This window comes from Neofelis nebulosa, chromosome 9 (assembly GCF_028018385.1).
Source record: "Neofelis nebulosa isolate mNeoNeb1 chromosome 9, mNeoNeb1.pri, whole genome shotgun sequence".
Taxonomy (NCBI): domain Eukaryota; kingdom Metazoa; phylum Chordata; class Mammalia; order Carnivora; family Felidae; genus Neofelis; species Neofelis nebulosa.
Genome location: NC_080790.1, coordinates 20,680,391 through 20,707,791, shown reverse-complemented (window position 1 = coordinate 20,707,791; position 27,401 = coordinate 20,680,391). Strand labels below are relative to the sequence as shown.

At 38.3% G+C, this 27,401-nt stretch overlaps 1 protein-coding gene and 1 pseudogene across 1 annotated transcript in view; one reads left to right on the top strand and one right to left on the bottom strand.

The window, feature by feature from the left end:
* ASXL2 (ASXL transcriptional regulator 2) overlaps positions 1–27,401 on the top strand; it is a 135,898-nt gene that overhangs the window by 22,076 nt on the left and 86,421 nt on the right. The window lies entirely within an intron of this gene.
* LOC131486432 (U6 spliceosomal RNA) lies at positions 1,928–2,015 on the bottom strand (annotated as a pseudogene).

Below are 27,401 nucleotides of genomic sequence, written 5' to 3'. Positions count from 1 at the left end.
CAAGTGTCTGTACATCCGCTCATAGAGTGCTGCATTGTTCTTTTTCCCCCATAATATTTTATTATGAATAATTATAAATACAGCAAAGTTGAAAGTTTTACAGAAAATAACCACATATCTACCACCTAGAATCTGTCATTAACATTTCCTATCTTTCCATCTATCCACATTGCTCTTTTTAAAAAGTGGTGGTAAAATAATGTATAACACAAGGTTTACTTAGAATATGCAGTTCAATAGTGTTAAATATATGCACATTGTTATGTGACGTATTTCTAAAACTTTCTCATCTTAGAAAACTGATATTCTGTACTCAGTAAACAATTCCCCATTTTTCCTCCCCACACAGTACCTGGCAGCTACCATTCTGTTTTACATTTCTATGAGTTTGACTATTCTAGATACCTTGTATAAGTGAAATCATACAATGTTTGTCATTTCATGATTTGCTTTTTTTAACTTGGTATATTGTACTCAAGCTTCCATCATCTTGTAGCATGTGCCAGAGTTTCCTTTTTAAGGCCAAATGGTATTCCATTGTATGTGTACATCATATTTTGTTTACTCATCTGTCAGTGGGCACTTCTGCCTTTTGGCTATTTGATAATACCGCTATGAACATGGTGTACACGTATCTCTTTGAGAGACCTTGGTTTTGATTCTTTTGGATATGTAACCAGGAGTGATATTGCTGCATTCATATTATGATTCTATTTGTAATTTTTTGAGGAACCGCTATACTATTTTTTGTCAACAGTGTACAGGTTCCATTTTTTCTACGTCCTTATCAACACTTGTCATTTTCTGTTTTTCTTGTTTGTTTTGTTTTGAAAGCAGCCATCCTAGTGGATATGATTGATATTGCATTGTAGTTTTGGTTTGCATTTTCCTAATGATTAGTGCTATTGAACATCTTTTCGTATGCCTTTTTGGCCATTTGTATATCTCCTTTGGAGAAATTTCTGTTCAGTCCTCTGCCCGTTTTTGAGTTTTTTTTTTTTGTTTTGTTTTTTGTTTTTGTTCTTGAGTTGTAGTTCTGTATATATTCTGAATATTAATGCGTGTGTGTGTGTGTACATACTTTCAAGTTTTTATTTAAATTGCAGCTAGTTAACATAAGCTGTGTTAATTTCAGGGGTAGAATTTAGTGACTTATAACTTACATGTAACACCCAGTGCTCCTCACAAGTGCCCTCCTTAATGCCCATCACCCATTCAACCCATCCCTCTGTCCACCTCCTCTCCAGCAACCCTCAGTTTGTTCTCTATAGTAAAGAGTGTGTTTTATGCTTTGCCTCTCTTTTTTTCCCCCTTTCCCATATGTTCATCTGTTTTTCTTAAATTCCACCTGAGTGAAGTCATACAGTGTTTGTCTTTCTCTGACTGACTTATTTCCCTTAGCATGGCTTTAGCATGATACACTGTAGCTCCATCCATCTTGTTGCAAATGGCAACATTTCATTCTTTTTTATGGCTGAGTAATATTCCATTGTATGTATATACCAAAGCTTCTTTATGCATTCATCAGTCGATGGACACTTAAGGTTATTTCCATAATTTGTCTATTGTTGATAATTGTTGATAATGCTGCTATAAACATGTATCCCTTCAAATTAGTATTTTCGTATCCTTTGTATAAATACCTAAATAGTGCAGTTGCTGGATCCTAGAGTAGTTCTATATTTAGCTTTTTGAGGAACCTCCATACTGTTTTCCAGAGTGGGTGTACCAGTTTACATTCCCATCAGCAGTGTAAGAGGGTTCCCCTTTCTCCATCCTTGCCAACATCTATTTTTTCTTGTGTTAATTTTAGCCATTCTGACAGGTGTGAGGTGGTATCTCATTGTGATTTTGATTTGTATTTACCTGATGATGAGTGATGTTGAATATATTTTCATGTGTCTGTTAGCCATTGGATGTCTTTGATTTAAAAAAAAAATGCTTCACAAATATGTATGTCGTAGGGGCCATGCTAATTTTCACTGTATTGTTCCAATTTTATTTTTTTAATTTTACTTTATTTTTTTTACATAAAAAGTTCATTTTTTTTGAGAGAGAGAGCATGAGTGGGGGAAGGAGAGAGAGAAAGGGAGAAAGAATCCCAAGCAGGCTCTGTGTCATCAGTGCAGAGCCCGATGTGGAAGTAGAACTCCTGAACCATGAGATCGTGATCTGAGCCGAACTCAAGATGCTTAACTGACTGAGCCACCCAGATGCCCCTTGCTTGTATCATTCCAATTTTAGTACAGGTGCTGCTGAAGCAAACACTATTCTGAATATTAACTCTTTAACATATATGATTTGCAAATATTTTCTCCAGTTCTGTAGGTCAGCTTTGCACTGTTGTGACTGTGTCCCTTGATGCATAGATTTTAAATTTTAATGTAGTTCATTTTGTCTCTTTTTACTTTTGTTGTCTCTTATTTTAGTGTCCACATTGCTCTCTTTGATGGCGTATTCTTCTATTATTTGGTTGATTAGAAATCTATTTTCCTAATAACTTACTGGAATTTAGGCCATTCCAGTTTTACCATGATGTTATAAACATAGTTTAAGTAAATGTTGTACATATTATTTGTGTTCTTGTAAGAATATAGCAGTATAATTAATTTTTATATTATAATTGGTGGGTCAGAGATGTACCCAATCAGGGCTGGAGAGTACCAAATTGTGCTTCAAAAGGGTTGTGCCATTTTACAGTAATGGATGACAATACCTGTTTCTCATACGCTGATAAATAATGGGCTTTTCATACCTTTTCATTTTTGCAAACTCAGTAGATGAAAAAAATCTGGTTTGATTTCAATTTCTGTATTTATGGTTGCATGACTGTGGTTGAACATCTTCTGATGTTTACTGACCACTTGTATTTGTTTCTCTAAACTACCTTTTTATATCCTTTGCCAGTTTTCTCTTTTTCTTTCTTTCTTTCTTTCTTTCTTTCTTTCTTTCTTTCTTTCTTTCTTTCTTTCAATTGTTGGGTTTTTTTCTCATTTATTTAAAAAAATTTAAGTTTATTTTGAGAGAGAGAGAGAGAGTGTGCACAAGCTGGGTAGGGACAGAGAGAAGGAGAGACAGAATCCCAAGCAGGCTCCGCACCATCAGTGCAGAGCCCGATATGGGGCTTGAACTCACGAACCATTAGAACGTGACCTGAGCTGGAGGCTTAACCTACTGCACCACCCAGGTACCCCTTTCTCATTTATTTATAACAACTTTTTCTGTGTGTGATATATTTTCCTGGTTTTTATTTAGACTTTGTTTATGGGTTTGTGTGTGTACATGTGCATACACACGGTACCAAGTTTTTCATTTTTATGTAGTCACATTTGGTAATATTTCTCCTCCTATTTCTCTGGTTTTGTGTCATTCTATGGAAAGCATACTTAACAAAAGCAGAATCCATAAAGGCAAAGATTTGACTGCATAATAATGAAAAATAACCCAAACCCTTTTGTGGGTAAAAATAATACTTGCACATGATAGAAAATGTGGGGAGGGTTAAAAGGAAAAAAATCACCCACTGTCCTCACTACCCAGTGGCAACCACCATTAGTATTTCAGCCTAATTGATTTGCACTTTTCCCCCCCTCCTAACTTAGTCTTCTTTTGATTTGTGGAGAATCATTGGTATGTAACATGGTCACTGACCTTGAGGTAACACTGGACTTATTGTGGAGGAATGATGACTCTTATTTCTTTCATGAACTCTAGTGGTTCACTAGACCTCCTGTCAGCTCCTAAGGGGTTAGAAGGGTGGAAGCAAGAGCAGGGAGTATTGGTATTAGAAGGTCATCATGGTGAGATTCAAAAATCTGCTCATGTGAAAGTGACTGCAAATTGTGTTGTCTTTTCCTTCCTTATGTTGTGCAACTTTTCCCTTAATATTTAATAAAGCTGTCTTTTTACAGTGCCTCCAGTTGCTTTTTTTTTCTTTTTTAAACTTTGCAAAGGCAGAAAAAAAGGTATTTTGACTCACTTTTTTCATGGAGCTTTAAATAGAAATTGTACCTCTGGGGGTGCCTGGGGGTGGCTTAATTGTTAGGCTTTGAGCTCTTGATATGCTCAGGTCATGATTTCACAGTTCATGGGAATGAGCTCCACGAGCTCCGTGTGCTGACAGCACAGAGCCCACCCACTTTGAATTCTCTCTCTCCCTCTCTGCTCCTCCCCCATGCTTGTACATCTCTCAAAATAAATAATAAAATAAAACTAAAAAAAAAATAAAGGAAATTGCACTTCTGTGGGGCTGTTGTGGTGGTGGTGATATTAATCACAGAGGAAAACTCTTGAGTTTCCTTCTGAAAGAAAGGTGAAATTCAGTAAATCTAAGTTGGAATTTCTTGCTCATCTGTCCTGTTTAGATTTTTTTCTAGTTCTCTTTTGATTAAAACCTTGACTATTTTGTCTCAGTGAATAAGTGCATTTCACTATGTGGAGACAAGAGTTAGAGACTAAAATAAGCAGGAATGATAAAAATATGTATACAATTAAATGCCAAAATTGTCCATTTTGAGTACCTAAAGTTGAGAAGGAAGGGTGTCATTCAGGATGTGAGTGACTTCATGAGTGAGGTGAGACTTTAACTTGGTTCTTTTGAACAAGGATATGGAAGTCCAGGTTGTGTTTGACATCTATAAAATTCTTCAGTCTTAAGACAATTGCCTTGTCTTAAGGCATTTGCGTTCACTGACTTTGGGAGTATTTCATCATATAGTTCAGTAACTTACAAAACTTAAAAAATATATAATTTTTTTTCCTCCTATACTAGGTTAAAAGCTTTTTGTGACTAGTAGGCTCTAATTATTGCCAGTGTATTTGCCATAATTAGCTTTACTGTTATGAACCCATGTGTATGGATTCAGAATAGATTTACCTATTTTAGGAGTTCTTAATCTTGATCTAGGGATGGGCTCTATGTCAGGATTGTTTTTGAAAATGGTAGAGGGCATTAAGGAAGACACTTGTTGGGATGAGCACTGGGTGTTGTATGTGAGCAATGAACCACGGGAATCTACCCCCAAAACCAAGAGCACACTTTACACACTATATGTTAGCCAATTTGACAATAAATTATATTTAAAAAAAGGGGGGGGGCATTGTGAAGATATTCTTTCTCTCTCTCTCTCTCTCTCTCTCTCTCTCTCTCTCTCTCTCTCTCTCTCTTTCCCTCCCTTCCTTCCTCCCTCCCTCCCTTCCTCACTACCTCCCTATCTCTTTTGTTGGTCTTTTGGATGTTTGAAAGCTGTTAGCTTCAGTGTCCCATCATTCAAGTTTAAGTCAGTAGTTCCTGTTATTCTGCTCCTGCAGCCTTAGTTTGAGTCTTCTGTCCATTTGTAAGTGAATTACTATGGCCAAGAGGTTGGAAAGTGCTTTTTTTCTTGCTTTATTGCTAGTGTTGGTTCCCGCCATATGGATTGAGAATGGAGGAAGGAGGTGGGTCTCCAAAGGTGAATCAGGGCCTTTTAACCAGAGAAATGTTGAATGGTACATAAATGGTTAAAATCACAAATGTACCTTGGGATCTGGTGACCCACAGAAACTAACCATAAACTTTTTTTTTTTCCTCCTTAGAAGAGTTTTCATAGCTATCATCAGACTTTCAAAGGGATATGAACCCTTAAAAAAGGTTAAATTTTCATATGGGTCTGGGAAGAAAAGGCCACTTTAAATGAGGAAAGATTCATTACCAAAGGTGTACATGAGAATGATTTTTGAGACAGTGGAGTTAGATTAACTTAACCCAGTGAAGATAGTATATTGAGGATGGTAGAGTATAAATTTGGATATTTTAGATGCCTTGTTATGTGATCGAACTATAGTTGACTCTTGAATAACATGGGTTAGGGGTGCTGATTCCCCGTGCAGTTGAAAATCTGAGTATTACTTTGGACTCCCCCAAAACTTAACTACTTAATAGCCTACTACTGATGGAAGCCTTACCAATAAACCAACAGTTGATTAGCACATATTTTGTATGTTACATGCATTACGTACTGTGTTCCTATAATAATGTAAGCCAGAGAAAAGAAAACGTTAAGATCATGAGAGAAAATACATCTACAGTACTCTGCCGTATGTATCCAAAAAAAGTCTGCGTGTAAGTGGAGTTGTGTAGTTCGAACCCATGTTGTTCAAGCGTATGCTGTATAGAAGGTGCTTAGATATTGTTGAAATCAATATGGTAAAAAAAAAAAAAAAAAAAATTCAAGTAGTTTAAGAGAATAAGAGAAGTACTTTTAAAAATAATAAATTGTAGGGGCGTCTGGGTGGCTCAGTCTGTTAAGCATCCGACTTCAGCTCAGGTCACAATCTCGAGGTCCATGAGTTCGAGCGTCGCATCGGGCTCTGGGCTAATGGCTCAGAGCCTGGAGCCTGCTTCCGATTCTGTGTCTCCCTCTCTCTCATGCCCAGTTCATGCTCTGTCTCTCTCTGTCTCAAAAATAAATAAACGTTAAAAAAAAAATTTTTTTTTTTTTTTTTAAAATTTTTTTTTTTTTTTTTTTTAAAAATTTTTTTTTTTTAACGTTTATTTCATTTTTGAGACAGAGAGAGACAGAGCATAAATGGGGGAGGGTCAGAGAGAGGGAGACACAGAATCTGAAACAGGCTCCGGGCTCTGAGCTCTGAGCTGTCAGCACAGGGGCCCGATGCGGGGCTCGAACTCACGGACCGCGAGATCGTGCCCTGAGCCGAAGTCGGCGCTCAACCGACTGAGCCACCCAGGCGCCCCCCAAAAAAATTTTTTTTAAATAAAAATAATAAATTGCTTCCTTCTTTTCCATAATTATACCTTTCACTTACTTCTTTTCTCTGGATATTATAGTTGTGATTTCCCTGTTGGTCTGAGACTTTTTGGGGTTGAGATAAAAAACAGTTTTAAGGACTTATTTTATTTTTTATAATTTATGATTTTATTGCATTATAATCACAACAAAAAGAACATTTTATGGTTTTTGTAATTATTGAAGCTTCCTAATAGGCAATTTTTCTAACCATTTTACTAGTGATTGGGAGATAAAGTAGAAGTTTTTGGAGTTTGAAATTTGGTATATCTTTGAAATCAACCTTACTCATTTTATTATTCATATACTCTTATCTCTGTCTTGCAGTCATACATGAGAATTGTAGAGGAAAGATTGAGAGAGAGGGGTACCTTAACTCTAATTAGGATAGTGGTTGCTATACTAGCTTCATTTTTTTTTAGTGTATGGCTTAGCTCACTTCATTTTTTTTAACTTATTTTTTCTCCCTTTTTTATTTGAGAGAGAGAGAGAGTACAATCAGGGGAGAGGAGCAGAGGGAGAGAGAGAGAAAATCCTAAGCAGGCTCCACCCTCAGTGCGGAGCCTGATGTGGGGCTCGATCCCACAACCCTGGGATCACGATCAGAGCTGAAATCAAGAGTTGGACATTCAACTGACTAAGCCACCCAGGAACGCCTAGCTTACTTCATTTTGTTGGAAATTTTTATCAGGGATGGTGACAACCCTGATAGAATTTAGAACCTACTTTTTATCTTAGACATAGAATCCTTTTACATAAATTCTTTTTTGATAGTAACGCATTGGGACAGGGGTACTACCAGTATTGGTTTCCTATTCTGTTCCTTTTCCTTTGTTAGCTGGCTCATCTCTTTGAGGGACTCAGAGTAGGCCTTTGTTGATGACAAGTTTTGGACACTTAGCAGGAACAGTAGTTAAGGTTTATCAGTTTTCATGAGAGGAAGCCTCTATGCTGTTGGGCTTATAAATAACCTTCATCCCTGCCACTATGACTTCCTCATTTGTGGGTCTGTTGCATATGTATGGAGTGGTTTAAGACAGTCTGGAGCATTTGTTCACCCTGGCAGTTGGTTTAGGATTTCTGGTAAGGTTGCTAACTTCCCTGGACTTGTGAGCTGCCTTGCTGCTATTTGGGCTTTCGTGGCTTTGGAGAAAGCCCTGAGGCAGAAAAGTGGAGAGACTCATGGACCCTTGGGATAGGCTACTCTCAGCATGAGGTGGGACACTGTCATTGTAAGTGGGAACTGTCCACAGCATATGTGGCTGAATTCCCCTTGGGCTGAGGGGATGTGATACAGGGCACCACCTGTTTCTGCTGTATACTATGCAAAAGATGGGAAACAGTTCCCAAATCTATCATTAGGAGATGGTTAAGTAAATAGTAGTATAATTATACAATGGAATTTTATGCAACTATAAAAAGTAATAGTTGCTTTCTATGTACACATAGGGCCCTTCAAGATACACTAACTAAAAAGGTCATGTATTGAGTATTGTGTGTGACTTACTGCCTTTTGTGTGTAAAAGTGAAAGAAGATAAATATATTTGTGTTTGTTCATGATTGCTTTAATGTTAGGAGGCTACATAAGAAACTGAGTAAGAGATGGGGGGGTACATGAAGGGGTTGAAGGTGAGGCAGGGAAAGGAATGAAACTTTTCGCTGTATATTTTTTGTTTTCTTTAAATGTGGTATCTGTTCTTTTTTTTTCTTTTTAAAGTAAAACCACCCTGATGAAATATTGAGTTTGAATATTCTTTTTTTTTTTTTTTTTAAAGTTTATGTTTTTATTTTGAGAGACAGAGAGATCATGCATGGGAGGGGCAGAGAGAGAGGGAGCATCCCAAGCAGGCTCCGCACCATCAGTACAGAGCCTAACATGGGGCTCAAACCCATGAAACTTGAGATCATGACCTGAGCTGAAATCAAGAGTCAGATGCTTAACCGACTGAGCCACCCACGCACTCCTGAATTTTATTTTCCATGTGGCTAAATAAACTAAAACTTATCATGGGTTTTCATGGCTCTTGTTTTGCCCTCAAATATTCCCATGCCTGGCAACTTGTCACTCAGTTCTCAGCTTAAATGTTGGGTAGTCACTGAGGCCTGATTACTCAGTGGATTTCTCTCTTTTCCCATTCACTGTCAACCTTATTATCCTGTTTTATTTTGTGTATTGCACTTACCACTATGTGAAGAAAAAAATTTTTTTCTTACATATTTGTTGTCTGTTTCTACCATTAGAATGCTAACTTGCCTAACAGCCAGGGCCTGTTATGTATTGTCTACCATCTCTTGGCATTCTTTTTTTATTTTTGTTTGATGGCTACAGTTGATGCAGTATCTTTTTTCCTCCTAAGGATTTAACCCCCCCCCCCCCCCAGCTAAACAGAGAACTTTATCCTTTCTGTTTCTCACCCCTCTTTCCCTAACTTTTTCTGTTGGATATCCTTTCACTGTTTCTGTTATTTTGGTCATTTCAGGTGTTAAGACAGTATCTCAGATGTGAATAAGTGCAGTTTAATACAAACCGTAATTTCCACCCTAACCCATTTTCAAATTTGTTTTTTTTCCTTAATTTGTGCTTACTCTTGAATTTCAGGGAGTGTGGCGTATTTTTCCAGTATTCCTTCATTTTGGTATAATTCCTTTAAAAATCAATTTATTGAGGTATATGCCAGCTTTTTTGAGGTGTAATATTTATATACTACAATGCATACATCTTAAAAGTATAGCTGAATTCATTTTGACAAATGTATGCATCCATGTGACCACCACCCTAGTCAAAGTATGGAACATTTCTATCTTTTCAAAAAGCTCCTTCGGGGTGTCTGGGTGGTTCAATCAGTTGAGTGTCTGACTCTTGATTTTGGCTCAAGTCATGAACCTAGGGTCGTGGGATTGAGCCCCATGTTGGACTCCTCGCTGAGCCCGGAGCCTGCCTGCTTGAGATTCTCTCTCTGCTCCGCTCCCCCCCCCCCCCCACTCTTGTGCACATACATGCTCTTGCTTTAAAAAAAAAAAAAAATTTCCTTCATTTTCCTTTGCAGATTTGACAAAGTTTCCTAGTCAGTGCATAAGTGTTCTTTTATTTTGTAGTTTCCTCTGTATTTGAAATACTGCATAATTTTTATAGGAAGAATTAAATATTCTTTACTTTTGCTTCCATATATATATTTTTATGATGTTTATTTATTTTTGAGAGCGAGAAAGAGAGAGAGAGAGGGAGTGCAAGTGGGGTAGGAACAGAGAGAGAGGGAGACACAGAATCTGGAGCAGGCTCCAGGCTCTGAGCTGTCAGCACAGAGCCCGACGCTGGCCTTGAACTCAGACTGTGAGATCATGACCTGAGCCGAAGTTGGAAACTTAATCAACTGAGCCACCCAGGTGCCCCTCTGTAGTCCTTTATATACTTTTAGTATTTCTTCTCTCATAGTTGTCTGTCTCTCCTTTCTGCCATTCTTTCTCTACCCTAGTTGTGAACTAGGCTTGCTTGTTTTTTGTTTTTTTTTTGAGAGAGAGAGAGAGAGAGTGCGCGTGCGCGCAAGAGAGCGAGTGTGATCTGGGGAGAGGAGCAGAGGGAGGGAGAGAGAAAGAATTTTAAGCAGGCTCCATGCTCATTGCAGAGCCGGACTCTGGGCTCAGTCCCACAACCCTGGGATCATGACCTGAGCTGCAATCAAGAGTCAGACGGACGCTCAACCCACTGAGCCATTCAGGGATCCCAGGGCTTGTTTCTTATTCATCTTTGCAGTCCCAGGTTTTGGCACTTACACAGTTAGTGATTGTGTGTTACAGTGAGAATTAAATTTAGAAGTGGTAAGGATGTGTAACTGATTGAGGAAGGCAGTATAGCATAATGCTTAGGAGCAAAGAGTCTTGTTCTCCATCACTTGCTGGCTGATGTGACCTTGGGTAAATTACTTATTTTTCCTGTGCCAAAGTTTTCACATCTGAAAAAAATGCCATATTAGCATCTACCTCGTAGGTTTATTGTAAAGATTAAATGAGCTAATGTATGTAAAGCACTTAAAACGGTACCTGGCACTTAAATTCTAGATAAGTATTAAATCATCAGAATTTTGGGAGAATGAGCTTTTGGGAACTTTCTTTTTTCTTTCTTTCTTTCTTTCTTTCTTTCTTTCTTTCTTTCTTTCTTTCTCTCTCTCTCTCTCTCTCTCTCTCTCTCTCTCTCTCTCTCTTTCTTTCTTTCTTTTGGCTGAACTAGGGAGTGTACATAACATACAGACTTCTTGGATAATCAGATAAAAATAACCTAATGTAGAGCAGAATGACTTGATAGAGCTGTTCAGAATTGAGGGACTTTTAGGTAAAACTGTACTTGTGAGCTTGAGAAGCCAGCCCATATAGCTATCTGTAGCTATCTGGGTGGGCCCCTATCTGTAGCTATATGGGCCCATATATGTAGCTATATGTAGCCCATATAGCTATCTGGCTATCTGCAGCTGCCTCTTTGTATTAACAAAAATTTTTTTATTAATATTTATTTATTTTTGAGAGAGAGAGGGAGAGACAGAGCACAAGTGGGAGAGGGGAAGACAGAGAGGGAAGGGAGACAGAGAATCCAAAGCAGGCTCCAGGCTCCGAGCTGTCAGCACAGAGTCTGATGTGGGGCTTGGACCCACGAACTGTGAGATCATGACCTGAGCTGAAGTCAGATGCCCAACAGACTGAGCCACCCAGGCACCCCTGCCTCTTTGTATTTAAATATTCTCAGCCGCTTCTTACATTTAAGTTTCTGTCCCTGAATCTACAAACTTATTTGCATTTGCATTCACCTTTCATCCTTTCTTGTTTAAAAAAAATTAATTTTTATGGAGCCAGTCTTACCATCTGTGTTCCTGAATCCGCCAGTCAGCCCTCACGTTTTATACTTAGTATATGATAGGCACTAAGGATACTATATGAACAAAACAGAAGGTCTCAGCCCTTATGGAGCTTATGTACCAGTGGGTAAGACAGATGATGTAAAATGCAGTTATAATAAATACAGTATGATAAGAACTATGGGGGGTGTATATAGAATGCTGCTGTAGGAGCGTATTGATTTTTGAAACCGTGAGAGGATGGAAATGTGCAAAGAGGTTAGAAATTAAGAGAATTCTGAAGGAGATCATTGTTAAAATACTGTGGAGAATAAAAAGTCACTGGTGGAGAGGGTAGGAGGGAAACAAGGAGAGTCTGGTGTAACAGAGCTGAGCTGAGTGCATCTCAGGACAGAGTTAGTGATCAACAGATACTGCTAAGCAGCCAGGTAAGGTCCTTTTCTGTCTTTCCTTTTCAGATATTTGGCTCTATTAGTTATTCCTTCTAAATTGCATGTATTGTTACTTTCTGTTTAGCTTCTAAACTCACGTAGTGTTTGCATGGTTAGTTAGGTGGGGGATACTGCATCCTCTTGACTCATCTTGTTTCAAGTGTCAAATTATAAGTAGCACAAGTTTGGGTAATGAAGGATTTGTCAAACTTGATCTGAATCATCTATTTGTCTATTTGAGGTGGGGAGAATTGGATAGCTAGGGATGCTTCTCTTTCCTTTTTTCCTGGTTCCGTGAAACTTGTTCAAGTCCAGTTGACTACACAATTTTTCCTTGACTCCACATTTCCTTCACTGTTTTAGGAAGAGTTGTTTTAATTCCCTGTCACCACTTCTGGACCTCCCATTCAGTGCTAGGCCCTGTCAAGTTTGATTTCTTCTCTCTTGGTTAAGTGGAATCTGAACTTGCAAATCTAATTAAAGAGCTCTTTGTTGGGGCACCTGTGTGGCTCAGTCAGTTAACTGTCTGACTTCGGCTCAGGTCATGACCTCATGTTTCATGAGTTCGAGCCCTGCGTTGGTGTTTGTGCTGATAGCTCGGAGCCTGGAGACTGCTCTGGATTCTGTGTCTCCCTCTTTCTCCGCCTCTCCCCTGCTTGTGCACGCACGTGCTCTCTCTCTCTCTCTCTCTTTTTGTCTCTCTCAAAAGTAAACATTAGAAAAAGGGTTCCTTGTTGCTAAATACAGGGGATTTTGAAGTTGTCTCAGTTTGTAGGCAGTTTTTGACATGATTGACCACTTCATCGTTCTTAGAATGTTTTGTCTTTTCTGAGGCACCATGTTCTTCTGATTTTCTTCTTAGTCCTCTAGCCACTCCTTACTTACTGGCTGGTTTTTCTTCTCTGACTCTTACACAGTGGTATATTGGTTTTGTAGTATAGGCTTACATCATTCTGCATATTTCCTGGGGGACCTTATTCATTACATGACTTTAGTTACACTAATTGAAACTAATTAGTTAACACTAATTGAAGCTTAGTAAGTAAGCTATATAACACTGATTTAAATCTATAAAGATTATCATATTTTTAGCTGCACATTTTAAATGCAAGGTAAAATCACCTAGATTATACAAAATTCAGGCTCTGCATATATGCATATCTGGAAGGAACTCATTAGTGCATCAATAATTGAAATGCTGTTGTTTATGCTAGAGTTAAACTTGAATCTTAGGGGCCATCTAGATTTTTCTTGGTACTTAGAAAGTGTAATTTTAATATCTTACTTATTAGCTGGATGTGAGAATCTGCAAATAAAGAAATAGATGCTTTTTTATAAAATAGATGTTTTAATTTTTTAAAGTAGGCTCCATGCCCACCATGGAGCCCAACATGGGGTTTGAACTCACAACCCTGAGGTTAAACATGTTCTGAGACTTAAGAGTTGGGCACTTAACCGACTGAGCCACCCAGGCACCCAAGAAATAGATGTTTCAGGCACACTTTAAAATTTTTATTTTATCATGCTTTAATTCAGTGTGATGTTAATTTTAATTCTTCTGAGCAGAGGTGCCTGGCTGACTCAGTTGTAGAGCATGCAACTCTTGATCTTGGGGTCATGAGTTCAAGCCCCACATTAGGTGTAGAGCTTACAGTAAAATAAAAAATTCTTCTGAGAAGCTATTCTGATTGTCATAAAGTAGTTTCTACAAATTGTGTTTGTAGTAGTTCCATGAACAATGCCAAAGGAATGCTATTTTTGTTTGATAAACACTGCCCTCCTGTGGTTAACGTAAGCTAAATGTTTTGTAAAACTACTATGGTCTTCCTGGTAAAATAATGTAATAGTAATACAATGTAGTAATAGTATTGTAATAGTAATGTATCTAGTGTATCTGCACATTTTTCTGTCTCTGTCTATGCATAATGCATATTTTCTTATTAAAAATTAAGTGAATTAAAAGTTAAATGTAAATGAAAAGTTGGAAAAATATTAAGCTATCTAAGGGAGGGAAGATATAAAATGTAGAAGTGCTAAAGAAAATCAAAAGAGGGGTGCTTAGGTGGTTCAGTTGGTTGAGTGTCCAACTCTTGATTTCGACTCAGGTCATGATCTCACAGTTCGTATGTTTGAGCCCTGCCTAAGGCTCCATGCTGATGGTGCACAGCATGCTTGGGATTGTTCCCCCCCCCCCCCCCACTTCTCTCTGTGCCCCTCCCGATGCATGTGGTCTCTGTTCCTCTAAATAAATGAATAAACATTGAAAACAAAAAGCTACCAGAAAAAAAAAAAAAAAAGGAAATAAAAAGAGAAGACCAGTTATAATACATGGAGTTAATAAAAACCTCCATGTAAAAATAGCAGTAATGAAAAGATAAAGGATAAACTGGAAAAAATATTTGCAATAAATGTGACAGCAGAAGTTTTAGTATTCATTTTAAAGTTTTGGGGCGCCTGGGTGGCGCAGTCGGTTAAGCGTCCGACTTCAGCCAGGTCACGATCTCGCGGTCCGTGAGTTCGAGCCCCGCTTCAGGCTCTGGGCTGATGGCTCGGAGCCTGGAGCCTGTTTCCGATTCTGTGTCTCCCTCTCTCTCTGCCCCTCCCCCGTTCATGCTCTGTCTCTCTCTGTCCCAAAAATAAATAAAAAACGTTGAAAAAAAATTTTTTTAAAAAAATAAAGTTTTAATATATTGAATGTGAAAATAGAACTCATACAAATGGTATATATACTAAGTAGACAGTGGTCATGAATAACCAGTTTACAAGTGAGGAAACACAGTTATTAAATCACAGAAATATATTAATTTGTAATGATATTTCATAAAAGGATATTCATAATATTCCTAATGATGCTTCAAACAAACAACCCAACTTCACTGGTTCCCTTTGGAGCATACTAGGAAAGTTGGGTAATTACTCTGAAAATTATTAAATAGGACACAAACACTTACCCTTGTCTGTATGAATTCTCTGCCTTTCAGGTAACCAAAAAGTAGATGGAGGAAAACATTTCTTTTTGGAAGGATTTTAGCTAATGAATGAAGAAGGAATGATAGACTTATCACCATTTTTGGACACCTAAATAAAATAACGAGTCTAGGTAGTGATCATTATGGGTACTAAAACAATTAGGTAGGAATGCTTATGGGAAACTTTTTAATACTTTATAGTATAAAATAGCTTGTAGTTTATAATATGAAACTCTATAGAAGTCATTTCAAAAAAAGAGACCACACATATTTTGTGTTCTGACGTGGTGTGATAGGAAGTCTCCAACACTGCCTATGAAGTGTTTTTGCTAAAATAAAATACAAATCTGAGCCAGTCTCTAGGTGTTAATTCTAATATTCAGGAAATATGAGGGACAGAGTACTATACAATTAACAAAATATGGAAATGTGGGAAACTATAGCACAATCTACCTGGTTTCTTCAGTAAATAAATTGGAAGAAAAATGGAAGAAATCTATAGATTAGAAGAGAGTTTAAGACGTATGTTAACCAAATGTGATATGTTTGGGTCTTTGAGTACTGATTTGAACAATCTAACTGTTTAAAAAAGTTTGTTTTTTTCATGAAAATTGGGGATGTCTAAATAATTTGGTATTAAAGAATTGTAGTTATTTTTTGAGGCTTAAAATTTGTTTTTAATGTTTATTTTTGAGAGAGAGAGAGACAGGAGTGCAAGTGGGGGAGGGGCAGAAAGAAAGAACGACACAGAATCTGAAGCAGGCTCCAGGCTCTGAGCTTGTCAGCACAGAGTCCAACGTGGGGCTCGAACCCATGAACCATGAGATCATGACCTGAGCCGAAGTCGGATGATTAATGACTGAGCCTCCCAGGCGCCCCTAGGGGCAGAGAATCTTTCACAGGTTCTATGCTCAGTGCAAAGCTCTATGCCGGGCTTGGTCCTGAGACCCTGGGAGCAGGACCTAAGCTGAAGAGACGGACGCTCTACCAACTGAGCCACCCAAGCACCTCAAGAAAAACATTCGTTTCTTCTCCAAACTAAGTGATTTATGGCTCTAAGTATTGAGAAATCTAGCACAAATAATTTTCTAAATTTAAAATTAATTTTGAGTTCCTAATATTTAAAGGAACTAGTGATAAACTTTTTTTTTTTTAAAGGAAAGTAAATATCCCTTATGCAGTTGTAACTAACTGGTTTCTTCTATTTTATTTCATTAAAGACTAGTATATCTAGGAAATCTGGGAAGTCCTCACTAGAAAGGCGTATAAAAATTTTTAGGTCTTTTTTTTTTTTAATAATTTTTAAAAATTTATTTTAGAGAGAGAGAAAGACAGAGCACAGATAGGGGAGGGACAGAGACAGAGAGGGAGGCACAGAATCCGAAGAAGGCTCCAGGCTATAAGCTGTCAGTACAGCGCTCCAGGTCTTTGATTTAAAAAAAAAAAAAAAAAAAAAAATTAATTTTGAGAGAAAGAGAGTGAGTTGGGGAGGGGCAGAGGGGGAGGGGCAGAGAGGGAGGGGAGAGAGAGAATCCCAAGCAGGCTCCATGCCCTCAGTGCAGAGCTAGACGCGGGGCCTGAACCCACAAACTGCGGAAATCATGACCTGAGCCGAAACCAAGGGTTGGATGCTTAATGGACGAACCACCCAGGCACCCCAACAGAACGAACTTTAATTGCCAGGGGGATGATTGTATCAGTTTCCTTAGAAATTCCTCTAGTTTTTTTTTTTTTTTTTTAATTTTTTTTTTAACGTTTATTTATTTTTGAGACAGAGAGAGACAGAGCATGAGTGGGGATGGGGCAGAGAGAGAGGGAGACACAGAATCGGAAGCAGGCTCCAGGCTCTGAGCCATCAGCCCAGAGCCCGACGCGGGGCTCGAACTCACGGACTGCGAGATCGTGACCTGAGCTGAAGTCGGACGCTTAACCGACTGCGCCACCCAGGCACCCCGAAACTCCTTCTAGTTTTTGACGAGGGCAAGCAATTGTACAAACTGTTTTTCTTTTATCAACTCCAGTGCTTTTCAGAATGGTTTACAAAAACCTCTACATTTTCCCACTTTTCCCAAGCAGAACTTGTAGCAACAGAGTTCCTCAGAGATTTCAGTGGCAGTATGTTTTCTTCTGGCAACCAAATGGATTATTTGAGGGGAAGTTCTGTGTTGGAACTGAATCTGCCTGGAATAACAACTAAATATGGAATATCATTTATACCCTTAACAATGCTTTTAATGTAGTTTTCTGCTTTGGGTTAATCAGTTGTGTATTTTTACTCTTTTAACTTGTTGATGGAAATACATTTTGTTTAGGTAGACTTGGCAAAATCATTTAATGTTCTCCTTTCTTTTATGGAATAAAAGCAGTGTATTTGTAGTGTTCAACCAGGTCTCTTTTTGTGATGTAGTTGTTAAGGTGTGTGTGTGTGCGTGTGTGTGTGTGTGTGTTTAAGTTTAAGTAGGCTCTATGCTTAACATGGGACTCGAACTCACAACTCTAAGACCCAAGACTGGGCCAGCTGAGTGCCCCTGTAGTTGTTAAATTTTATAATTTATTTTTTATTTTTATATTTTTAAGTTTATATTTGAGAGAGAGCATGAGCTGGGGAAAGGGGCAGAAAGGGAGAAAGAGAATCCCAAGCAAATTCCGTGCTGTCAGTGCAAAGCCTGACATGAGGCTCGATCCCACATGAGATCACAACCTGAGCCAAAGTCAAGAGTTGGATGTTAACTGATTGAACCACCCATGCACCCCTAAAATTTTAGTTTTTAATTTGATTTTTATTATTTAAATCAAGTAACTTGTTGCCTTATGTCAGGGTCACCCAACAAAGGAAATATAAATGTTTAATGACATGAAAAATCCAACCTCATTAGTAACTAAAATTTTAAAATTGTAGCATATGTATATTTAAAATAGTTACCAAAGAGTTTTAAAATGATATAAATGCCGGTTAATGGTGTAGTGAAACTCCCGTACATCTGGCGGATAGCAATTTGACTATATTAAAATAACTTTATGCAGCAATTCCACTTGTTAGATTTTAAAAATAATCAGAAACACTTGGCATTTGTTATAATAAAAAATAAAAAAACACAATAACACATTATTGAGAATTGCTATATCCCCAAGTTCTATTTTTTTTTTCCATGTTTGTTTATTTTTGAGATAGAGGGAGACAGGATCTGAAGCAGGCTCCACACTGTAAGTACAGAGCCTGTTGCATGGCTCAAACTCATGAAATGTGAGATCATGACCTGAGGCAAAGTCAAATGCTTAACTGACTGAGTCACCCCACTATCCCCAAGTTCTAAACGAAACTGCTCAAAATAAAATATTCTCTTTGACGCACATGGTCTTTCATAAGTTATAGATATTGTTCTTATTTTCATTTTACTGATGAATTTGAGGCTCAGAGATTGACTTTACAAAGTCACAGAGCTCTAAATGATAGAATCAGGGATAAAATTAGGGTCTGTCTCATTCTTGGCATTTGTTGGTCCAGTGTGTAAGGATAATAATAATAGTGCTTCTTTAAGTGATTTAAAAATTTTTTTAATTTGTTTATTTTGAGAGAGACCGTGTGTGTACTGGCAGGGGAGGGGCAGAGAGAGGGAGAGAGAATTCCAAGTTGACTTTGCAGAGCCCATTGTGGGGCTCCGTCCCACAACCTGTGAGATCATGACCTGAGTCGAAACCAAGAGTCAGATGCTCTGAACCATCTGGGCACCCCTTTAAGTGATTCTAATATGCAACAATAGGAAATGGATTAAGTGATTTAGTGTTTATGTGTGTATAATATTCACTGGAGTATTATGCTGCTATGAAATATATCAATAAATGTCTCAAGATTTGCAAAAAAGGGCTTCTAATAATATTAAAATAGTACAAACTGATATGTGCAGAAGAAATCTCAACTATGTAAAATGTTACTGAAAAACTCCTGGAAGGGGATATGCCAACATGTTAAGTCCTGTTCTGTCATGGCAGAAGCCCTCTGTACATACAGTTAAATAAAACCTGTTTTTTTTTGTTGTTGTTGTTGTTATTCTGAATTTTCTAGAATGGGGATACCCGGCTGGCTCAGTCAGAAGAGCATGTGACTCTTGATCTTGGGGTTGTAATTTTGAGCCCCGTATTGGGTGTAGAGATTACTAAAATAAATAAATGAATAAGTATTCTAGAATGAATATGCATTATCATTGGGGAAACCCTGTTACTTTACATATGGTATATCTGACTGTATATAGATTTAACTCAGCACCTGGAATTAATTTCTTTGTGGAGTACCATGAATTTCACTGGAAGTTAGTGAAACACTCTTATTTTGCCTGATTAATACTAGAATTTGAGAAACACAGTTTTTAAAATATTAGGATCTCCCCAGGCCCCACCAGGATCTTGTTTTTCAGTTTTATGTACTTGCTCATTGCTAAAAACAAAGCCAGGGACCCACTTCTTAAGATATCAACTTACTTATAGACATACGTAGAGGCTGACATTTTCATTAAGCTAATTTTGTCATGTTTCAAAACAGACGTGTGAGAAAAAGGTCTCTATTGGGTCTTTACAGTTGAACATCCTATTCCTGTCTTAATCAAAAGAGTAAGTGACATTTCTGTAATCCTGTTAGTTTTTTTGTTTTTGCCTCAAGAGGTAAGAACCTACCCACTATCCAGCAGAGGCAGTTTGTATCATTCCAGCATATTTTAGTTAACAAAATAAGTATTTCTTTTATCATTGAACTCTTTGTTTTGTTTTGTTTTTGAGAGAGAGAGAGAGAGAGGGAGAGAGAGAGAGAGAGAGAGAATGTGCACGAGCCGTAGAAGGGCAGAGGGAGAGAGAATCTTACGCAGGCTCTATGCCCAGCTTGGAACCCTGTGTGGGTCTCAATCCCACGACCTTGGGATCATGATCTGAGCTGAAATCAAGAGCCAGACGCTCAACCGACTGAGCCACCTAGGCACCTCTGAACTCTTCACTTTGTATAAAGTGTTAATATTATCCTCTAGTTTGGGGAATTAAGAGTTTTGCCATCTAAGTTCAGGCTGTGCTTTGTAACTTCTCTGAGTCTTAACTTCCTGGTAAAATAGACATAACTAAACCTGTTTTCCTTCTTGGATTATTGTGAGGATCAAATGAAATAGAATGGCTATGTGGTGTTTATAAACCATAAGGCAGTTATAAATATGTGTGAATTAAGGGAGAAATGTAAAAAAATTTTATGTATTATCTTGGCAGCACCATCTGAAGATAATCTTCATAGGAAGTTTTTTTGTGTGTGAATTCAGGTTTTATTGTTTTAATAGGTATATCAGTCTTTTGTGTTTTTATTTGGCCATATTTTATGTGTATATCTCTACATAAAAACTCTTTTTGTGCCACATCAGTTGGTACAGACACTATGGTAAACAGTATGGATGTTCCTTAAAAAATAGAACTACCAGGGGCACCTGGGTGGCTCAGTCAGTTGAGCATCCGACTTCAGCTCAGGTCATGATCTCGCAGTTTGTGAGTTCGAGCCCCGCGTCGGGTTCTGTGCTGATAGCTCAGAGCCTGGAACCTGTTTCAGATTCTGTGTCCCCATCTCTCTCTGCCCCTCCCCTGCTCATGCTCTGTCTCTCTCTGTCAAAAATAAATAAACATTAAAAAAAAAAAAATAGAACTACCAGCAATCCCACTTCTGGGTATATACCCAAAGGAAATGAAATACTGTCTTAGAGAGGTATTTGCACCCCTGTGTTCATTGCAGCATTATTCACAGTAGCTGAGACATGGAAACAACTTAGGTGTCATACAGAAGATCTGAAAAAAAAAAAATTACTGTGTGCAATGGAATACTATCCAGCCATAAAAAGAAGGAAATCTGCCGTATATGACAAGGATGAACCTTGTGAGCTTTATGCTAAGTGAAACAGTCAGATAGAGAAAGACAAATACTGCATGGTCCCATATGTGGAATCTAAAAAAAGTTGTTATCAGAGCACCTGGGTGGCTCATTCAGTTAAGAATCTGACTCTTGGTTTTGGCTCAGGTCATGAGTTTGTGCCCTGTGTCAGCCTCTATGCTGACCGTTTGGAGGCTGCTTGGGATTCTCTGCCTCCCTCTTTCTGTCTCAACCCTGCTTGTTCTCTATTTCTGTCTGTCTCTCAAAAATGGACGGATAGATGGATAGATAGATTAAAAAAATTGATCTCAGAAACAGAGTAAGTTGTTGGTTTCTAGGCTTTGGGGGTGGGTAGGGGAAATGGAGAGATGTTGGTCAAAGGATACAAACTAGCAATTAGAAGAATAAATTCTGGTGATCTAATTAATGTACAGCATGGTGATTGTAGTAAACAATACTGTGTATTTTTTTGCTAAGGATATGGGACTCCTGCGTGGCTTAGTTGGTTGGACATCCAACTCTTGATTTTGGCTCAGGTCATGATCTCACGGTTGTGAGATTGAGCCCTGCCATGGGCCCAGCACTGGGTATGGAGCTTCCTTAAGATTCTGTCTTTTTCCCTCTGCCCCTCCCGGGTGCTTGTCCATGCACGCATTTTCTCTTTAAAAAAAAAAAAAGAAAAGAAAAGAAAAAGAAAAACCGTGAAATTTGCTACAAGTAGATCTTTTAATTGTTACCATGTGCACAAATAACTATGTGATAGTTAACAAAGCTTAATGTAATCATTTAACTATATATAAGAATATCACATGACCATATTGTATACTTTAAATGTACACAAGGTTATTTGTCAATTATGTCTCACTAAAGCTGGGGGAAAATCAGACTAAGGGAATAAAGTGTGTCTGCATGTGCGGGTGTGTGTGTGTGTGTGTGTGTGTGTGTGTGTGTGTGTGTGTGTGTATAGGTGGTGGCGTTGCTTGTGAGTGTCTGAGTGTATTTTAGAGTGGTCAGGATCTCTCTGAAGAAGTGAAGGGAGAGAGTTAAAGGGGAAAGCATTGCAGGAGGTGGGACAGATGCAAATGGCCCTGAGTTAGGAATGAATTTGTTGTATTTGAAGAAGGGCAAGAAGGTAATGTAAGAAGAGTAAGATACAGGATTTCATGTAGAATTTTTTAAGCTCTATCAGGGAATTCAGATTTCAATTTTAGCTAATTAAAAGAAGTGTTAAAATCAGAGGAATAATGTAATTTAAGTTTTAAGGTCACTTTGCTGTCCCGTGTCCTGTGGATAGATTGGTCAGTCATATTAGTTAGGCACAGACTTGGCTGTGTGTAACAGTTCCTTAAATGGATTGGATGTGTATTTCTCTTTCATGCAGCGGTCTGGAGGTGTAGTCAGTAGTCTGCCATTCTTAGGGAATGGCCTTACCTGTATGGGTCAGGATGCCTTGTCACCTCCATTGTCAAAGCCTCGGGGTAGAGAAAGGGCCAAAGTGGGACGTGCTCTGGCTTTTTGAAAATCTGGTTGTTGCTGTTATCACGTTCTGGTGTCTAGAACTTGAGTTCCATATCTAGTTTTGAGGGAGGCTTAGAGAGGAGGCCTCCATATCCAAGTCATGTTCCCTTTTCATTTATGGCTGTATAATATTCAGTGGTATAGATAATGCCAGATTCCTTGGTGTCCTGTTATTGGATAAGTAGCCTTTAAATTTTTTAGTGAGTAACATAATGAATATTTTCTTCTGTCTCAGTAGTACTGGATTATGTGTACATACTCATTTCATGGTGTTTACTTATTGCCATGTTTTTGCTGTCTAAATTAGCGGGGGAAAAACATTAGAGAATATGAGTTTTATATTTGATTGTTAGTAAAGTCAAACGTTCTGGTTCTTTTATTTTTCATAAATTTTATTATGGGATATTGAATGTGTACACAAAAGTTGACAATAATATAATGAATATCTTTGTACCCATTGTGTAGCTCTTATAATTACCAACTTATAGCCAATCTTGCTATATTTAAGCCTCTGTCCTAATTTCCTCTGTATAATTTTGAATCAAATTCCAGACATCATATAATTTCATCTGTAAATATTTCAGTATGTAAATGCTTTTTCATATGATTGCTATCCTATTGTATTAGCTCTTTTATGAATTATTTGTCCATGTCCATGGTGTATTTTTTTTTTTTTCATTTTCAGTAATTGTATACATTTTAATATATAGACAATAAATAAAGGCTCAGTTTTCTATATGGGCCTTAATTTGGACAAGGATAATAAGTGAAATTTTGGACATGCTAAGTTTGAGATGTTTCTGAAGCATCTAAGGTTGATGTTTAAAAGGCAGTTATGGGGGCGCCTGGGTGGCTCAGTCGGTTGAGTGACCGACTTCGGCTCAGGTCATGATCTCACTGTGTGTGAATTTGAGCCCCGCGTCGGGCTCTGTGGTGACTGCTCAGAGCCTGGAGCCTGCTTCTGATTCTGTGTCTCCCTCTCTCTCTGCCCCTCCCCCACTCATGCTCTGTCTTTCTCTGTCTCAGAAATAAATAAACATTAAAAAAAGATTAAAAAAAATAAAAGGTAGTTATGTACAGACTGTGCTGCTTTTTCTTTTATCAAAATACGGGTGCTTGGTGAAGACTTGGGGATGGATGATGTTACTCAGGGAGAGTTGGTGGAATGAGCAGCAAAAGCTGCAGATTGATGCTTATAAATTATTTAAGGGTGGGCATAGAAAAAGACATCTGTGAAGAAGACTAAGAAGAAGGGTTTTAGAAAAAAAGTCTAGAGAGAGCAATGTCTAAGAAAAGAACGGTTATTAACAGTGTCAGATGTAGCAGAGAGATCAAGGAAGATGATAAATGGAGGTGTGTTTGTTGGATTTTATGATTAAGCAAATGAGAAAATGGATGTAGACACAGGACACAGTGTGCTGTAGTGATGCAAGATAGACTTGAGTTTCAATTCTGGCTACCACTTACCCTTGCTGTCTTGTGTTTGGAAATCTACTTATTGAACCTTAGTTATCCCACTTTTTTTTTTTTTTTTTTTTAATTTTTTTTTAACGTTTATTTATTTTTGAGACAGAGAGAGAGACAGAGCATGAACAGGGGAGGGGCAGAGAGAGAGGGAGACACAGAATCGGAAGCAGGCTCCAGGCTCCGAGCCATCAGCCCAGAGCCCGACGCGGGGCTGGAACTCACAGACCGCGAGATCGTGACCTGAGCTGAAAGTCGGACGCTTAACCGACTGAGCCACCCAGGCGCCCCTAGTTATCCCACTTTTTGAATGGGGATATTAATGTTTTCCTTTTAAAGTTGCTGTGAAATTTAACTGAGAGAATGTATAGCACTTATTTGTATTTTCTTCATAGGTGGTAGTAGGTGATACCACATTGTGATACCTTAATGGCTGATCTAGGGTATCTGACTTTAATGATTTCTATTATACAAGTCCTGTATCTGTTATTATTGACTTGCTGTACTAAATAATATTCTTTTGGTAGTATAGTATAGAGAACTGGTTCATTTTAGCTTTCATTGGCATCTTTTAATTGCCAAGAGTTCTTTATTTTTTTTTTATTTTTATTAAAAAATTTTTTAAACATTTATTCATTTTTGAGAGACAGAGTGTCAGCAGGGGAGGGGTGGAGAGAGAGGGAGACATAGAATCTGAAGTAGGCTCCAGGCTCTGAGCTGTCAGCACAGAACCTGATGCAGGGCTCAAACCCATGAACTGTGAGATCATGACCTGAGTTGAAGTCAGATACTTAACCTACTAAGCCACCCACGTGCCCCTAGTTCTTTATTTCTTTAACAGTGAGAATGGAAAATGATTTAGGTATAAGAGTTCTGCTTAAACTTTGGATCTAAAAAAAGAGAAAACCAGAATTGACTTAAAGGGAGTCATTTTATTTATTTATTTAAAAATTTTTAATTTATTTTTTAAAATAAATCATTTTAAGCCTAGTGAGGTAGTGGCGGACACTTAGTTTTCTTTCATCTGGGAATGTTTAGATTTCCCCTTCATTCTTTTTTTTTTTTTTCATTTTCAGCATTTATATTCATTTTTGAGAGACCGAGTGTGAGTGGGGAAGGGTCAGAGAGAGAGAGAGAGAGAGAGAGAGAGAGAGAGGCATGGAATCCAAAGTCGGCTCCAGGCTCTGAGCTGTTAGCACAGAACCCAATATGGGACTTGAACTCACAGACTATGAGATCATGACCTGAGGTGAAGTCGGATGCTTAACTGACTGAGCCACCCAGGTACCCCCTTTGTTCCCATTTTTTAAAAAAGTCATGTCTGGGGCGCCTGGGTGGCGCAGTCGGTTGAGCGTCCGACTTCAGCCAGGTCACGATCTCGCGGTCCGTGAGTTCGAGCCCCGCGTCAGGCTCTGGGCTGATGGCTCGGAGCCTGGAGCCTGTTTCCGATTCTGTGTCTCCCTCTCTCTCTGCCCCTCCCCCGTTCATGCTCTGTCTCTCTCTGTCCCAAAAATAAATAAAAAACATTAAAAAAAAAATTAAAAAAAAAAAAAAAGTCATGTCTATACTAATATGGGGCTTGAACTCATGACCCCGAGATCAAAAGTCAGATGCTCTACCCACTGAGCCAACCAGGTGCTCCCTTTCCCTTTTATTCTTAAGGGGCATTTTTGCTGGATAGGAATTTTGAATTGAGAGCCCTTTTCTTACAGTACTTTACAATGTTTTTTTCACTATTTCTACTTTCCATGGTTTCTGATGAGAAATGTACAGTCACTGGAATTGTTCTCCTAAATAAATGGTTGTTTTACCTGGGTTGCTTTCAAATTTATTTTGTTGTTTTAGCGTTTGGTATGGGTTTCTTTGAATTTATGTTGTTTGAGATTCATTGACCTTGCTGAAATTGTAAGTGTATATCTTTAACCAAATTTGGGGAGTTTTCTGCTGCTGTTTCTTCAGATACGGTTTTTGCACTCTTTCTCATCTCTTTTTGGGATTCTGATAACATGAATGTTACACTTTGTGATTCTTTCCCATTAGCCCTGTTCATTTATTTTTTCTACCATTTTTCTGTCTATTCATCAGATTGGATAATTTCTATTGCTTTAGCTTCAAGTTCACTGACTCTTTTCTTCATTATCTCCATTCTGCAGTTGAGTGCCTCCAGGGAATTTTGGGTTTTATTTTGGTTATTGTATTTTTTAGTCCTAAAATTTTATTTTGTTTCACACAGTCATACACACACACACACACACACACACACACACACACACACACACACACACACATCTTATTTCTCTGCTGACACTGTTTCTTTCAAGAATATTCTTGTCTGTTTCTTTCAAGAATATTCTTGTTGACTTTTTTTTTTTTAAGATTTTATTTTTGAGTAGTCTCTACACCCTGTGGATAGAGCTCCAGCTCACAACCCTGAGATCAAGAGTTGCATGCTCCACCGACTAAGCCAGCTAGGTGGCCTGCTTCCTGACTTTTTTTTTTTTTTTTTTTTTTTAATGTTTATTTGTTTTCGAGAAAGTGTGTGAGCAGGGTAGGGGCAGAGAGAGAGGGAGACAGAATCCAAAGCAGGCTCCAGACTCCAGGCTCCGAACTGTCAGCACAGGGCTGATGTGGGGCTCGAACCCAAGAACTGAAAGATCATGACCTGAGCCAAAGTTGGATGCTTAACCAACTGAGCCACCCAGGCACCCCCCCTCTTCCTGACTTGAAGCATGGTTATAATAATTGCTTTAAAGCCTTTGATAATTCCAATGTCTTTGTTATCTTGGATTTATTGTGTGTAGGTTGTCTTTTCCCTTGTGAGTTCTTGAGAGTTTCCTAGTTGTTTAGTTGTCAAGTGATGTTGGATTGTATATAGACATTTTAATGTTATGTTATCATATTGTATGTCTTATTTAAATCCAATGGAGAATAATTTTGCGGGGGGGGGGATGAGTTTTAAAGTAGGTATTTATTTGACTTTGTTAGGTTCAGATCACAAGTTTCCACCTACCTTTTGTGCACTACAATTCCAATATTTAGTTTTCAAAGCCTTTGCAGAGTTGTTCTGATCTGTTCTGCATGTGTACCACTTACTGGGTAATTTGGGAACCTGTTACTATGATTAGGGTCAGACACACACATGCATAGCTCTGGAGTGACCCCAGGAGTGTTTATGGAACTTTGTGGTATCATTTTCTTGGCTCCTTTGTCTTTGCAATAACTTTCTCCCTGATAACTTTCTGGCTCCTACAGACCCTTCTTCCTTGTCCTATGGCTGGACAGCTGAGGCTTTCATTTCTCTGTTTTGCTGTATATTCCACAACTGCATCTGCCTTTGACGGCAAACAATAGGATGGCAGAGAAAGAATATAAGCCATGTGGATTCCCTTCACACCCAGGGGATTAGAAGGGTTCTGTTTTGTTGGAGCTTTCAGTCCCTGTTCAACCATTGCTGGTATCACCACTGCCAAGGATGCTGTCTTGGCTTGTCTGGGGGCATAGG